Here is a 12753-nt window from a genome sequence, read left to right as displayed (position 1 = left end):
CACCAGATTAAGGAACAGGATCATACAATCTAAACTGCATTTTGTTGTTTTCTCCTCCCTTAAAAGAATTTCGTAGAATAAAAAAGGAAATACAGATTTTGTAGGATAAATAATAACGACTGATCAAAGAACAAGTAGATGTACAAGAAAGGGGGGACAAAGTATCATCTGAACCTTTTTAGTATACACCAAAATTGCACTTTTTCAAAAGATGTAAAGTGCATCAGTGGCACTGTCAATATGAAGGATATATTAAAAAACAAAGAAAGAAGAAAATGCAGGAAAGCACAGTGCCCAGAATCTTTTGTTTAGCTCCAAAATTTAAAATTCAGCAAAGCTTCTATAAAATCACACAGACAAAACTGGAAATAGTGAGGGCATTTTTTCACATAAATTCAAATTCAAATTGTTAATAATAGGGGAGATTTTCAAAAACATGAATGGACAGCTTATAAGCTGGGTAATCTAATTGTTCCTGCAGATCTGTTGTTCATGAAAACCATGAAATCTCTTTCACCGTTGTTAAGATTTTGGAACAGTGATCCACTATAAACACTCCACCATTTATAATTAATTAATCTTCTCTCCTAATTTCCACAGTGATTTCTCAAAAAAGCCGCAGACCAAACGTACAACCCAGACAGCCTAGTATATACTAGGTATGTTGCTGCATTCTGGCTGCTGACGTTGGCCGATCTCTGTCTAAAACTGCTTTAGAAAATAAGTGAAAATTAGTTTGAAGGTTTTGTTCTTCAAATCATCACAAAACCACCACGAAATCTGAAACTGCTAGACATGTCTTGCCAGGAAATGTCCCTGAGATTCAACAGTGTATTACCACTCGGGTTTGAGGTACAGCAAGTCTTGCACCTCACCTAACTGCATTAGCCTTACCTGAGCTAGTTAGTGAAAAATCTATTAACACCTTTCTAGCAGATCACATTTATGTGTGACCTCTGTTGCAAAGTACCACATGGATTCGGATCCACAGACCATTGCAAAAAATAGGGTTCTTTTTACTTGGGTTTGAATTAAAGTCATTCTTTCCCATCCCTAATTAGAACAAGGCACAGTCCCTGACCAGTGCTATCATAAATATTTTTAAAAGATATATTAGAGGAAGAAAAGGGTATTTTAGAGTAAAAGCCAGTATCATTAATCCCATGCTTGACATAAAACTCATGGAGATGAAGTGAAAGCCTTCGCTGTTCCTTCTAAAACATTAGAAATCCTCCTCTGATTTGCCAGTGTTGCTTTGACTTCCTTTTTAGACTAATTCCTTGCCAGAGGTGCTGCATAATTGTTTATGTCTCATCTAACCTGAAGTGGAAGTTGAAATTTAACAAATATGCAAATACCTGCAAGTGATTCGTACTTGCAAAATATAATCCCAATGTTTATTGACAGCCTATTTAAGAAGTTGCCAGTAGACTTATTTTTAGAAACAGATTAAGTGCCAGTAGAATCTGATTTCTTAACTGCTAATAGTCTAGGACCTCTACAAAACAGTATCCTCAACAACATTGCAAAGGCAGATCATTTTGTTAAGAAATAATATTTGAGGAAATATATTTAATAGGGTACTGTGACCCAGTTCCTCAATGTTCAACTAGCTACCACACATTTACATCAAGAAAAAACATTTTTCCCATCAGTAAATGAACTTAATTGTGGAGATTAAAGACCAGAGCTACTTCAGAAGGGCACTTTCACCATTCTAGTCAGAGTGGATGCCTCAAAACACATTAACTGGACAAACAGAAAATGAAAAAAAAAAAAAAAGATGATTAAAGATAATATATCTTCACCTAGCAATTGGTAACTCTGTGTTCTAGCCAGAGAAAACACTGGGAAAGCAACTGGAGGAGTTTTCCTTTGGCTCAGGGAACAAATGAGCAAGAGCTCTCCTAAGGCATTAGCTACAAAGCCAAAAGCTGTTAAATTCAGTGGCGGCAAAAGCAAGTTACAACACAGCTTGCTCCAGCCTATGTGGACAGAGCCAAACTGCAGTATAATAACATTTAGGGGAAAGAAGGGGAAGAAAAAAAAAAAAGGAAAGAAAAAAAAAAAAAAGAGAAAAAATCCTATGATTTTATCCCAAGCCTGAATCAGACTCATGGAGTCATCTCAAGCGAATCATAAAATAGAGGTAAAACAGAGGCTTTTGCTCAGGTAGGGCATACCTCTAGCAATACAGATTTTGGTTTTATATTTATACTTACGTCATAAAGTCTTAAATTCCAAAAGACTAGGGACAGTGTCTGTGGAAAATTATGCCACTTGCTGTCCTTGAGGAGGCCACTTCCAGTCCAATAAATCCCATCTTTCTAAACATCCATTCTTTTCCAGGGAATGGAGTATTTCCTATATGCCAATGTGCCATCCCAAGTAGCACTATCCCATGCATATTGGCGGGGTTATTCCAAGTGCTGCTTCCTCCATTTCTCTATCTGCGCTTGTACAGATTAAGCCATGTCCATAGCTCATTCTCCTCTCTCATCTCAGGATTTCAGTTAAATCTTATAAAATGATGCATAAGACTGGAGGGATCTTAAAAGGCCATTGAACTGAAAGAAAAACTGGAATTCTGAATAGCTGCTAAGGACTGATTTCTGGTCAGCCGCGCAGCTCTATCTGATTACATAAATGAGAGTGTAGAATCAATCATCTTCAAGCTTCAAATAGCTTTTGTTTGTTCAGTTTCCACTTAATTTAAGAATTAGCTTAAACAAGCTATACTGACATTATAAGGAAATCAGAAGAAGTTAAGAGGATCTAAAATACTTTGATAAAATGAGTATGCTACTATGCCAATCAGAAGCAATTTTCAGGATTACACAAGAACAAAGAAATCAGTGCAGGGTCTGTTTTAATTCCATTTCAGGGAGGCAGTGAATAATAAAATGTAAGCAGAATTATGCAAGGTAATATATTTCACAGTATCTCGTTTGGCCTCTGTATCTTTACATACATGAAAGTTTTACTTTCAGACAGCACCTGAAGACACAGGACACCAAATCCACTCAGGCAAAACAGGACTGCATCAAGGCCAGCCTGCTGCTTTCCAGCTCCCACAGGTTGCAGGATGGGCTGCCCTGCGAAGGGGGCACCCCTTGCCATTATCACTTATCTTTTGCTGCCAGCTGAGCTGAAGCTCTTCCCATAAATTCCTGTAATTTCCAACTGATTTTTGGCCATATATTTTTTTCCAGAAAAATACAACCTCCTAAATCTCAAGAAAGTAAGGACTAATGTGTAATGCACATGTGATGGGTTAGTCTTGTTGCTGTATTTTCACATCAGTGGCTCTACACAGTTGAGTCTATACTGATTTTTTTAAACAATCCTGTATATCCTTACAGTTTATAAATCCACTCAGCAATTGTCAGAAATAAGGGTCTCTGAATTAGGCTCAATTTTGGAGTAAGGCTAGGGGTATATATGGTTGGCATGCTAGTATAAAAGAAATAAGGCATATCAAAACTTGTCAAAACTGCTCAGCAGGACTCTCTCCCAGTACTACACATATGATAAAATAGAAGGACTAAGATGTGCTTTATCCTGATTTTCTAATAACCAGAAAAACAACAACAACAACAACAAAAAACAGTACTTCTTCCGGTGCTGACAGTCAAAAGTGACAAACCTTTTCTTTCGTGTCTGGGTGACATAAAAGCATGTTGCCTTTCTCTGATGCACACGAGCACTTAAAGTCTAAGTTTACAAGGCTCAGCTTTATCCTTGTAATTTTATTATTTTACCCTTATTCTTTTTTTTCTGTGATTATTAAATCAAAAGAGGGATGACTCCTTTTAAATTAATTTGCTAAGAAGGAGTGAAGACGCTAATGGCAAGAAGGAAGGGAATGGGTTTCCAACAGATCAAGAGAGCGCCTTAATGAACAGATGTGTCTTGTAAGTTTTCCTAAATGCAAACACGATGACTGTCTCAAGACTGATTCATTACAAACACAGACCCACCCATCATGTTACATGGGAAGAGTTCTTATTAATTCTTGAATATACTACATTTTATCATTCTGCAGATGAGCAGGAAGGAAACGTTCAGGGACACATTTAGAGGAAAAACACGGTAGACTACAAACAACAACATCCCAAGCGAAAGTACTCATTCCAGGTAAAAACAAAGGAGGAGTCAAAACAGATAAGTCCTTGTCTACTGTTCTTTCTAATGCAGATCATGGGAGTTGAAGTTTTTGCAGAAAGCAGCCTGTGACCCACCCGAATGCACCCCAAACTCATCAGCACCTTGCAGCCCTCAGAGCTCGTGCCCTCATGGGGCCAAGTTCTGCTGCTGCTCGTTGCAGAACAGCTTGGATCAGAAATTCTCTCTCTGCACAGTCCCTTATGTAATATGCAGGTGAAGCCTCTAAATAGAGAGCCCAGGGTATCGCGTAAGACTGAGGAATTAGAAACTAATCTGTAAGTGTGACTACAAAGGTCACTGGAGCTTCCACCTCACACATGGAATTGACATGATGAGGCAGCTTTGCAAAAGAAAAGCATTTGAAACTATGTATCCTTTTTTTTAAAAAAATACCCCCCCCCCCCCGCAACAAGAGACACATATATATTTTAAGCAATGTCATTTATTATACAATCCAAATCAATCAAAAAGGCTTGCAGGTTGGTTTATGCAGATCTTCTGGAAAGAGTTTCTTTTTCTTTTTACCTTAGAAATGCACTCTTTCTCTGTCAGTAACCAAACCCAGCCATCGACCCCGACTGTCTGTTTTAAAAACTCAGATATACCAGCCTTCTACTTCGAACTTCCTGTTAGACTGCATGATACTTGTTTAGCACTTACTCAAAAAAAAAAAAAAAGTTAGAACTTCAAAACCTTTCGCTGCCTAAGGGAACTAAAAATATTAGTGCCGATTAAATACTTATTTTGTAGAAACATGAAATCTATCATGCTACAGAAAATTGTTTTGAATGATACCTCTTCAGCAAGGCAGTGACTTACAGCTTTTCCTCTTACTAAGTTAAACATTCAATAAAAATACAGCTGGGCCAAGAAAACTTTGTTTTGATTTTGGCAAAGCATCAGACAGTATCTTCTGGTCTGCCAACACAGGCAGAATCTTGTCTAATTGTGGGATGCTTTTGGTTTTACTACCTACTAGTGAAACTATTAAGAAGCTGTAAAAGGTTCCAGCCCCTTCTACGTATCCTTAGCCGAATCTCATTAGTTTGCACACTCTCAGTTTGCACACAAAAACACTGCAGCCTCTTCCCACCTTGCAGGGAAAATTTAATAGCAGCGTGTTAAGTCTCATGTTACTAGGACTTCATTACTTTTACAAGCTATGCTAAATAATTAAACTGCACTTGTCAAATAAGTGATTAGAGAACATTCTGTGCCTCGGCGTACGCTTTTACTGTCTGTTTGCCTCAATTCACAGAATTAAATAATTCACAGCGAGTCTCCCACACAACAGCACAAACAACCGCGATCCTAAACTTGGAGCGGGGGAGGGTTGCGTGGCTCCAAGGACAAGTGTATATAGGATGCAGTTAAAGAAAGAGTGCTGGATGCAAGCCACGGCCGAGGAAACTGAAACAACAGCACCAAAGCTTGCTCTGGGGACGCTGCTGAATGAAAATGACCTGAAAGCAAATCTAGCCAGCACCATTTAGATCCGCGGCAGCTCCTAGGCAGGCCTCCTCTCGAGCCTCAAAGCCTTAGAAAAGGCAGAGAAAGGGCACGCGTTGCTTGCAGAGAATGGTACTAGTGATATGCGGTGAACGCCAGTGTTCCCAACCTCTAATTTACCTTCTTAGCCATACGTCTGTAATAAAGTGTGTACCAGAACAGGCATTTCATACACATGGCACATTCTCTTACAGTTCTACAATCCCCTATTTTTGGGGAGAAGGTTTAAGCTAGTGGCTGGGTGCAGTAATCTCCAAAATTGTGCAGCAAGCAGAATCAGGATCACTTGGGGCTGAAATACAGGGGCTGCCCTGCAAAATGGCAGAAGCAGAAAACGTGGGCGATCACATCCATCCATCCATCCCATCCACGAGAGATGAGCACTGCGATGAAATCTCCAGATGACCAGAGCTTCGGGCACCCTGCAGCACCTCCTACCTGCCTCTCCTCCCCAGGGCTGGCCGCAGGGGCCCGCTCCGCTCAGCGGCCCGGCTCACGCAGCAAACTGATGTACTCAAACGAACGGCTGTCCCTCCTGCTCACAGGAGTTCGTCTGTCTGCCTCACCCAGCAATTTTTCAGAACACTCTAAAGATTGCTCAAAATAAACACTGGTTGGATGCAGATCCCTCCTGGTAGCAGCAGCATGTAGCACTCTGCTGCTCCCAAAGCCGCGTCCATCCCCCTAGAGCCTGACCTGTAGCAAACATCAGGACCTTGATGCCCTGGGATTTTAATATCATCATGACGTTCAAGTTGAACTCGGTCAACAAGCATATATACACAATCTGCTATTTTTCAGCTGTACCAAACAGCCATATCTCCATTAAGCAAGGGAGAACATTCCAGATGATCTGGTTCTCTCGCCGCATTACAATTTCCCTGAATCAACACTTTTTGCAGGATTATGTAACGGCGAGCACAGCATGCTTAACTCTTATTTGAGCAGACGTTTCAAGTACCCTGTAAGCATCAGTCTTTCTTCACTCTGAACTCTGCTCTAATCTAAGCGTCCAGACTGAAAGAAAGGTGTATTTATTTCTTGCACGAGAACAGTAAGCTACCCACACAAAATTGCAGATTCCTGTATAGAGGTTATTAAGTAAACAAAGCACAGGAAACAAGATGCAATAGCTGATAAAACATAGTCAAACTAAGCTTTCGATGCCAGCACCGTTCTTCAGTATAGATACTGGGCCAGCAACACACTGGAAACAAGTCAGAAGTGCTGCTGAAATTGTGGGGTATCTCCTTCTTGCTGCCCCCTTACAGCATGGTTGGCATTGAACACAGTGACCCCACAGCTCTCCATGAAGCCCAGAACTACTTTTGCAGCCTCATGTACCACTGACAGTAGAGAAGTTTCTTCTGTGGTATGGAAGACTTTTCCTCTCCATTAAATCACTTAAGCACGAGTTTGCCCACAGAAGGCAGCAGTGGCAATTTGGTGCCTCAGACACATTTGCTAATGGAGACAGCAATTTTCTGTCATGGCATGAAGAAAAGCACTCCTTGAGCATGAAGAGCTCAAGTATGTATTGAGTGACACTGGTGGCAAAAACATGTGAAAAAAAAGACAACGTGAAGTACAGCTAGTACTGTGACTATCAAGAATCTGTGAAAATCCCAGGTACATAACATGTATTTTCAAGAGAGATTGAGGGTAAGAAACTTCATAATAAGAAAATGATACAAACAAGTTATTGCACAGCAAATAGCCAGATTTGATTCCTGACTAACAAAATTCTCCTCTCCTTTCTACTTCACCATACCCCAGATCTACTACCAATATGAATGCACTGCTTTTATCCTCCTCAGTCTCTTGCCCTCCCTAATCTTTCTCTTTCACTCAGCTGACCATGAAAGCACAGACACAGGCTCATTTCATCTTGGCCACCTCACAGTGGTATCTTTCTTCCCTCTTTTTATTCTTGTGGTCTTAGTCTAATAGTTTTCCTGATTCTAGTTTAAAAGGCTGGTGTCAACGTCAACCTTTACCAAACAGTGACATCTAAAGCATCAGAAAATATATATTCACCATGTTTGTGTGATTTGTATGTGTCTAAAATAATAATCCATACATATGTATGGAGTAAGGTATGTACGTACCTTATTCCAGGAAGGCAGAGCAGCACAGACAGAGCACAGACAAGTTTGGTGCACAGCGGCTAGACTCTATCAGTAAGTCAGGGATGATAGAAATATTCTGGAACATGAACAAAAAATCTTCTCATACTCGTCGGCTCCCCCTGGAATTCCCCTATATACCTCCAATTTCAGAAGGTTTTACAGCACAGCACAGCTTTTTTTTTTTTTTTTTTTTTTTTTTTAAGACAGAATTAGGGACAAAAATTCTCCCGAATAATTGAATAATTTTTTTATGCATGCATATGGCTACACGGACTCCTAGAAGTTGCTCCTGCCATGATCACTGTGGAGCTACATTCTGGATTCCTCTGATAGATGCTATATTATATAGATACCATAGAATGTCATAACTCTGATCTCAATTTGATGAATTTTTCTGCTTGCAAGATTTTGCACTCTAATTAGTTTCAGATATTAAAATTAATAATGAATATACCAAGATAACAGAAAGGAGTCAGGGCTATCCTTGGTTAATAGTGTTTAGTGTTTCTTCTTAACAGAACATAAAACTTTTACAATCAAACATTTTTCTGTATTTTCTACAAAAGGATCCACTATCTTTTATCCAGTAAAACCAGGATGTACTTCCCTTTAGCAATAACAGCTATCAGATTAGCATCCTCCACACTCTGTCAGTATCTCAAAGAGGTCTCAGAGCAAACATACAAGTTGTTCTGTGTCAGTTCTGAGGAAAGCAATTATTTTACATTAGAAATTTTATATAATCTGCTAAAAATTCACCCTACTTTATCTATGCATAGAGATATTAAAATTCCTGATACAACTTTTGACTATCTGACTACAAATTCCTATGTTAAAGATGACATTATGCTCACAGAATAACTGGAAAAAATATGCATAAACTCAGATTTTTAATTATATCAGGCATGGTAATCAATGATATATAAATTATTATATTTTCATTATCTTAATAGAAAATGCAAGCTACTAAGTCAGGACAAGAATGAGAACATGAAAAAAGCATGTGTGGACTGATCAAGTTTTAACAGAAATGGGCTCATTGCTCTTGCATTATCAGTGCAGCACGCACAGCCTGCGAAATTGGCGGCACTGAGTTTCTTCAAGGGCCTGCCCGAAGACTTTTCAACCTTTCAAAGGGTCTTGCTAAGTCACCTCTAAAACAAGAGTTGTGATTTCGGAATTTCTGTGCCGGCCTGTACCACATAACAGCCTTTGTTTGGGGATATGTGGATTTAAAAGCCTGAAGGAACTATTAGGCTAATCTGGTCTGACTTCCTGCCTGGCACAGGCCATAATATACAATACCTCACGCAGCAATTTCTTCACAAAGCACGAGAACTTGTAAGTCTACTAGGAGATATTTCAGAAAGAGATCTAATCTTGATTTAATTACGCTAAGTGATCTACCACATTCCTTTCTAAGTGTTTCCAATGGTTAATTACCCCTTTGGTACCGTATTTCCAACGTGAACTTGTCTTTCTTATCTCGCTGTGTTTTTGTCTGTTGGAGCCCTATCCTATCTCCCTACACAGATATTTTTAGATACTAACCACATCACACCTCAAAATTCTCTTTCTTGAGATAGTTTGCTCACTTGGCAAATCAAAACAGAGATTCCTGAATCCAACGAACAGCAGCTGCTGGTGGTATCGTAGATAGATGTTGGCTATGTACACTTAAAAAGAAAAGTCCATTCAAATATAAGGAGGAGCCATTAAAGATGCTCTTTAACAAGATTTTCTAGCTTTCATAGCAGTAACCCATTTCTAAAAGCTGGAAATTGCAGAGAAATTCCACTACAGTCTGGAGACTCATTTTTAACTCAACTGATAAGCTCAAATAAGACTAGTAGTTACCAAATACTTTAGTTAACAATAAATAAATAAGTAATCGCTGGCTTCTGGCAGGTGTTTTTCTACTGCTTATATTAAAACTGCATTAAAATCCTGTTACCAGAACGAACCAGTCCTCTCGCACGCGCTGCCAAGGCAGAAATCCAGGCGTGAGCAATATGTACCCTAAACTGCTTCCAGTTGCGACTCCGGGAAGCAGAACGCGCGAGTTTCCACTCCCGCTGCCGCGCTCCGCTCCTCAGCCGCGTCGCGCCGGCGTTTACATTAGCGCCGCGGCCAGAGGCACCGCATAAGGCTCTCTTGTGCCTGGTGATCTCCTGCGAGCGGAGCAAGCTCAACTCGCTTGGGCAGCGTCTGCCCAGCTCTTGCACGGCCGAATCGCGGTCAGCGGACAGGAGGGGGGCTGGTGTCCTCCCCGCAGCGTGGAGCCTGCTGAGCTCCGTGCACAAAGACGGCTCAGAGCGAGAATTTCCTCCGGCATTTACTATATCCCCGTACTACCCATGTGATTCTCAACGCACTATAAAGTTCTGAAAATGAGTGTATATTTCAGAAGGGCTTTCAGTCCTTCGCATGCGTTTGGTGCAGAGCGGTGTCATTTCTTTGCTGCTTCTGAGACACGTTATACACGCACATGCCTATGTGCCCACAAACCCATACGCAGGCACACACACACACACACACACATACACACTCAGTCTCCATTTACTCATACAGGGTAAGAAAACCCAAAGCTAGCGTCTGCTATTTACATTTATACCACTTTAAAATTTTCCACAACAAACAATGTCATATAACACCTCATTACTTTTTCACAACACTTCTGTTTTTTTTCATTAATATTTCACATTTCTAGTCGCTTGTGGTTTCAAACAGTTTACATTTTGCATAGCTTAACTGATTTTTTTCTTAGTCTCCCTTTTCCACAAACATCCTGCACATCAGGATCACACCTTATATAGGCATATCAACTTTCACTGGTTTAAGATGTCAGCAGGTTTAAAAACCCTTCCTTTTAATGACACTTCTATTTGGGCTAAGTTTGACTTGACATAGATACAATTAATATTCAAACTATCACCTAAAAATAGTGACTGAAACGTAAATGGATGTTTCTGTTAGGCTCTGAACAGGTTCATACTGTGGCTGCCTGTCCGCACAACTTGCTGTCACACATCTCATTGTTCGTGACTTGACATCACTCCTAATGCTGTAATAGTACAGTTTTCTATATCCTCCAACATAGCACATGAATCTCTGCATCCTCAAAAGCGATCAAAGAAGTAAAAAGGTAATAATAAAAAAATATATTCTTCCAAATGGTAACCTATAGAGGGACCTTTTTTTATTTCTCCTTTTTGCTCATCTAAGCAGATACATACAAAATCAGAATGTAACCTGACTTATATTACATAGAAGAAAACACATTCCCTTAAAGGAGAAGATCCTTCTCTAAAGACAGAGGTACAACTCTCGAATTCATAACTGCTTATTGCCACATCCCAAAACCCCAATATTTTCTGCATACAAAGTCACTTATTTTATCAGCATATGCTTTAAAATTTCATTTTCAAATTGCAAGATACTTCTTTTAAATAACCATTTTAACTGAATGAATGAAAACTATAATGTCTTTGAAAAAATTATTACCTCTATATTCTTCAGAAGCAAATAGAAGTTTCTAAATCTATGCAGTTAATTTACTTTCATTAAAAGATAAAACATCGGCATAAAGAAAAAATAACTTAGTAGCAATAAAATAGCCAAATATTATTACACTCAGTCCTGCAATAGGACTGCAATAGTGTCTCCTTTCCTTTCTAATTTGTGTTTTAACATAGTGACCCATACTATGCAGGATACACTCTGAAATGAAAAGCACATTTGTTAAAGTTATCTGCAATTAACCTTAATAATTTACTAAAGTGGAATAACGAAACCTTACCTTATTAGAGCTTCATTTTGAATTCTTTCACTGAAAAGAATAAAGAAAACTGTATTAAAGATCCATTTGGGAGTAAGCTCTTCCTGAAATTATGTCAGTTCTACTTCTATTGAGATACAAAAATTATGGTTCTATTATAAAACTGAAATTAATTTCCATTATTTTAATCATTCTTAACGTGCTGGAATTGAGTTGTTTATTTATCTTAACTAGTCATGGTTCCCAAACAAAGATTTCAAATGCTTTAGAAATATCAATACAAAGAGTGTATCCAGTATCACCCGAACTGCAGGCCTGCAAGGCTAGCTTTACAGGTTTCTTTTCCATGGAAGTGGTATTAAGGATCACTAATTGTGGTTCTTTGATTTGACACTTGTATTTTTAATATAAGATAGCACTTGCATTGCAATATGTATCTTTAGAGACAGTCCCAGCCTAGAAGGTGTTTGTTTTTGTTTCTAAATAAACTAGTTTCTGTTCTATCCCAATACAGAAGAGTCAGTGGCACATGTAGAAGGAAGAAGATTATCAAGTCATTTCATGAAACATCTATTTCAACTACTCCATTTCAAAATGACACATTTTTCAATAGCTTACCAATGGATATCCTGACTTGTGAGCTTTAGCACTGTTCTGAAAAAGTTCCAACATGACTCAGGACAGCAGATGAATTTTGAGGCTTTCAAAAGTATTAATGTAGCTATCCTTTCAGGTGTTTTGGGTTTTGTTCAGCCTTTTGTAACCAAAGAGAACTATTTACAGGCATCAGGATTGCAGTTGAGAATTGGATTCCAGTAAGTTTGAAATAAATGGGAATTTCTCCCACCAAGGTACGCAAGAACACTTTATCTCTTTTCATTTTCTACATGGGCATAATACAGAGTATAAAACGGAAAGCAAAAAAGCCAAACCTAATGGAATTTGGCAATTATTACTGATTTTTGTTGAAACACAAAGAAAATCATGCTGATTCATAAGTAAAGCATCTCAGCCTCTAGCACTTTTTGTACACTTCATTAGCCATCAATCAATATGGTTAGAATTTCACAGATGAAGGGAAAACAAGAACAGAACTTGTTCGTCTTTCTCAAGGCTAAATTAAAAACTTGGCCTCAAAGCAGATGATCAACCCAGTGGTTGAAGCTATGA

General features: G+C 39.0%; 1 protein-coding gene across 1 annotated transcript in view; it reads right to left on the bottom strand.

Moving 5' to 3' along the window:
• Window positions 1-11636, bottom strand: part of THRB (thyroid hormone receptor beta) — a 118789-nt gene extending 107153 nt beyond the window's left edge. The window contains exon 1 of the mRNA XM_088521165.1: window positions 11605-11636. The gene's annotated coding sequence lies outside the window, so the exon portion shown is untranslated. The remainder of the gene's footprint in view (window positions 1-11604) is intronic.
• Window positions 11637-12753: the final 1117 nt, after the last annotated feature.

Source organism: Tinamus guttatus, unplaced genomic scaffold, assembly GCF_059628265.1.
Source record: "Tinamus guttatus ecotype Peru unplaced genomic scaffold, ASM5962826v1 Tinamus_guttatus_pri_ptg000115l, whole genome shotgun sequence".
Lineage (NCBI taxonomy): Eukaryota > Metazoa > Chordata > Aves > Tinamiformes > Tinamidae > Tinamus > Tinamus guttatus.
This window is presented reverse-complemented; position numbering and strand designations above follow the sequence as displayed.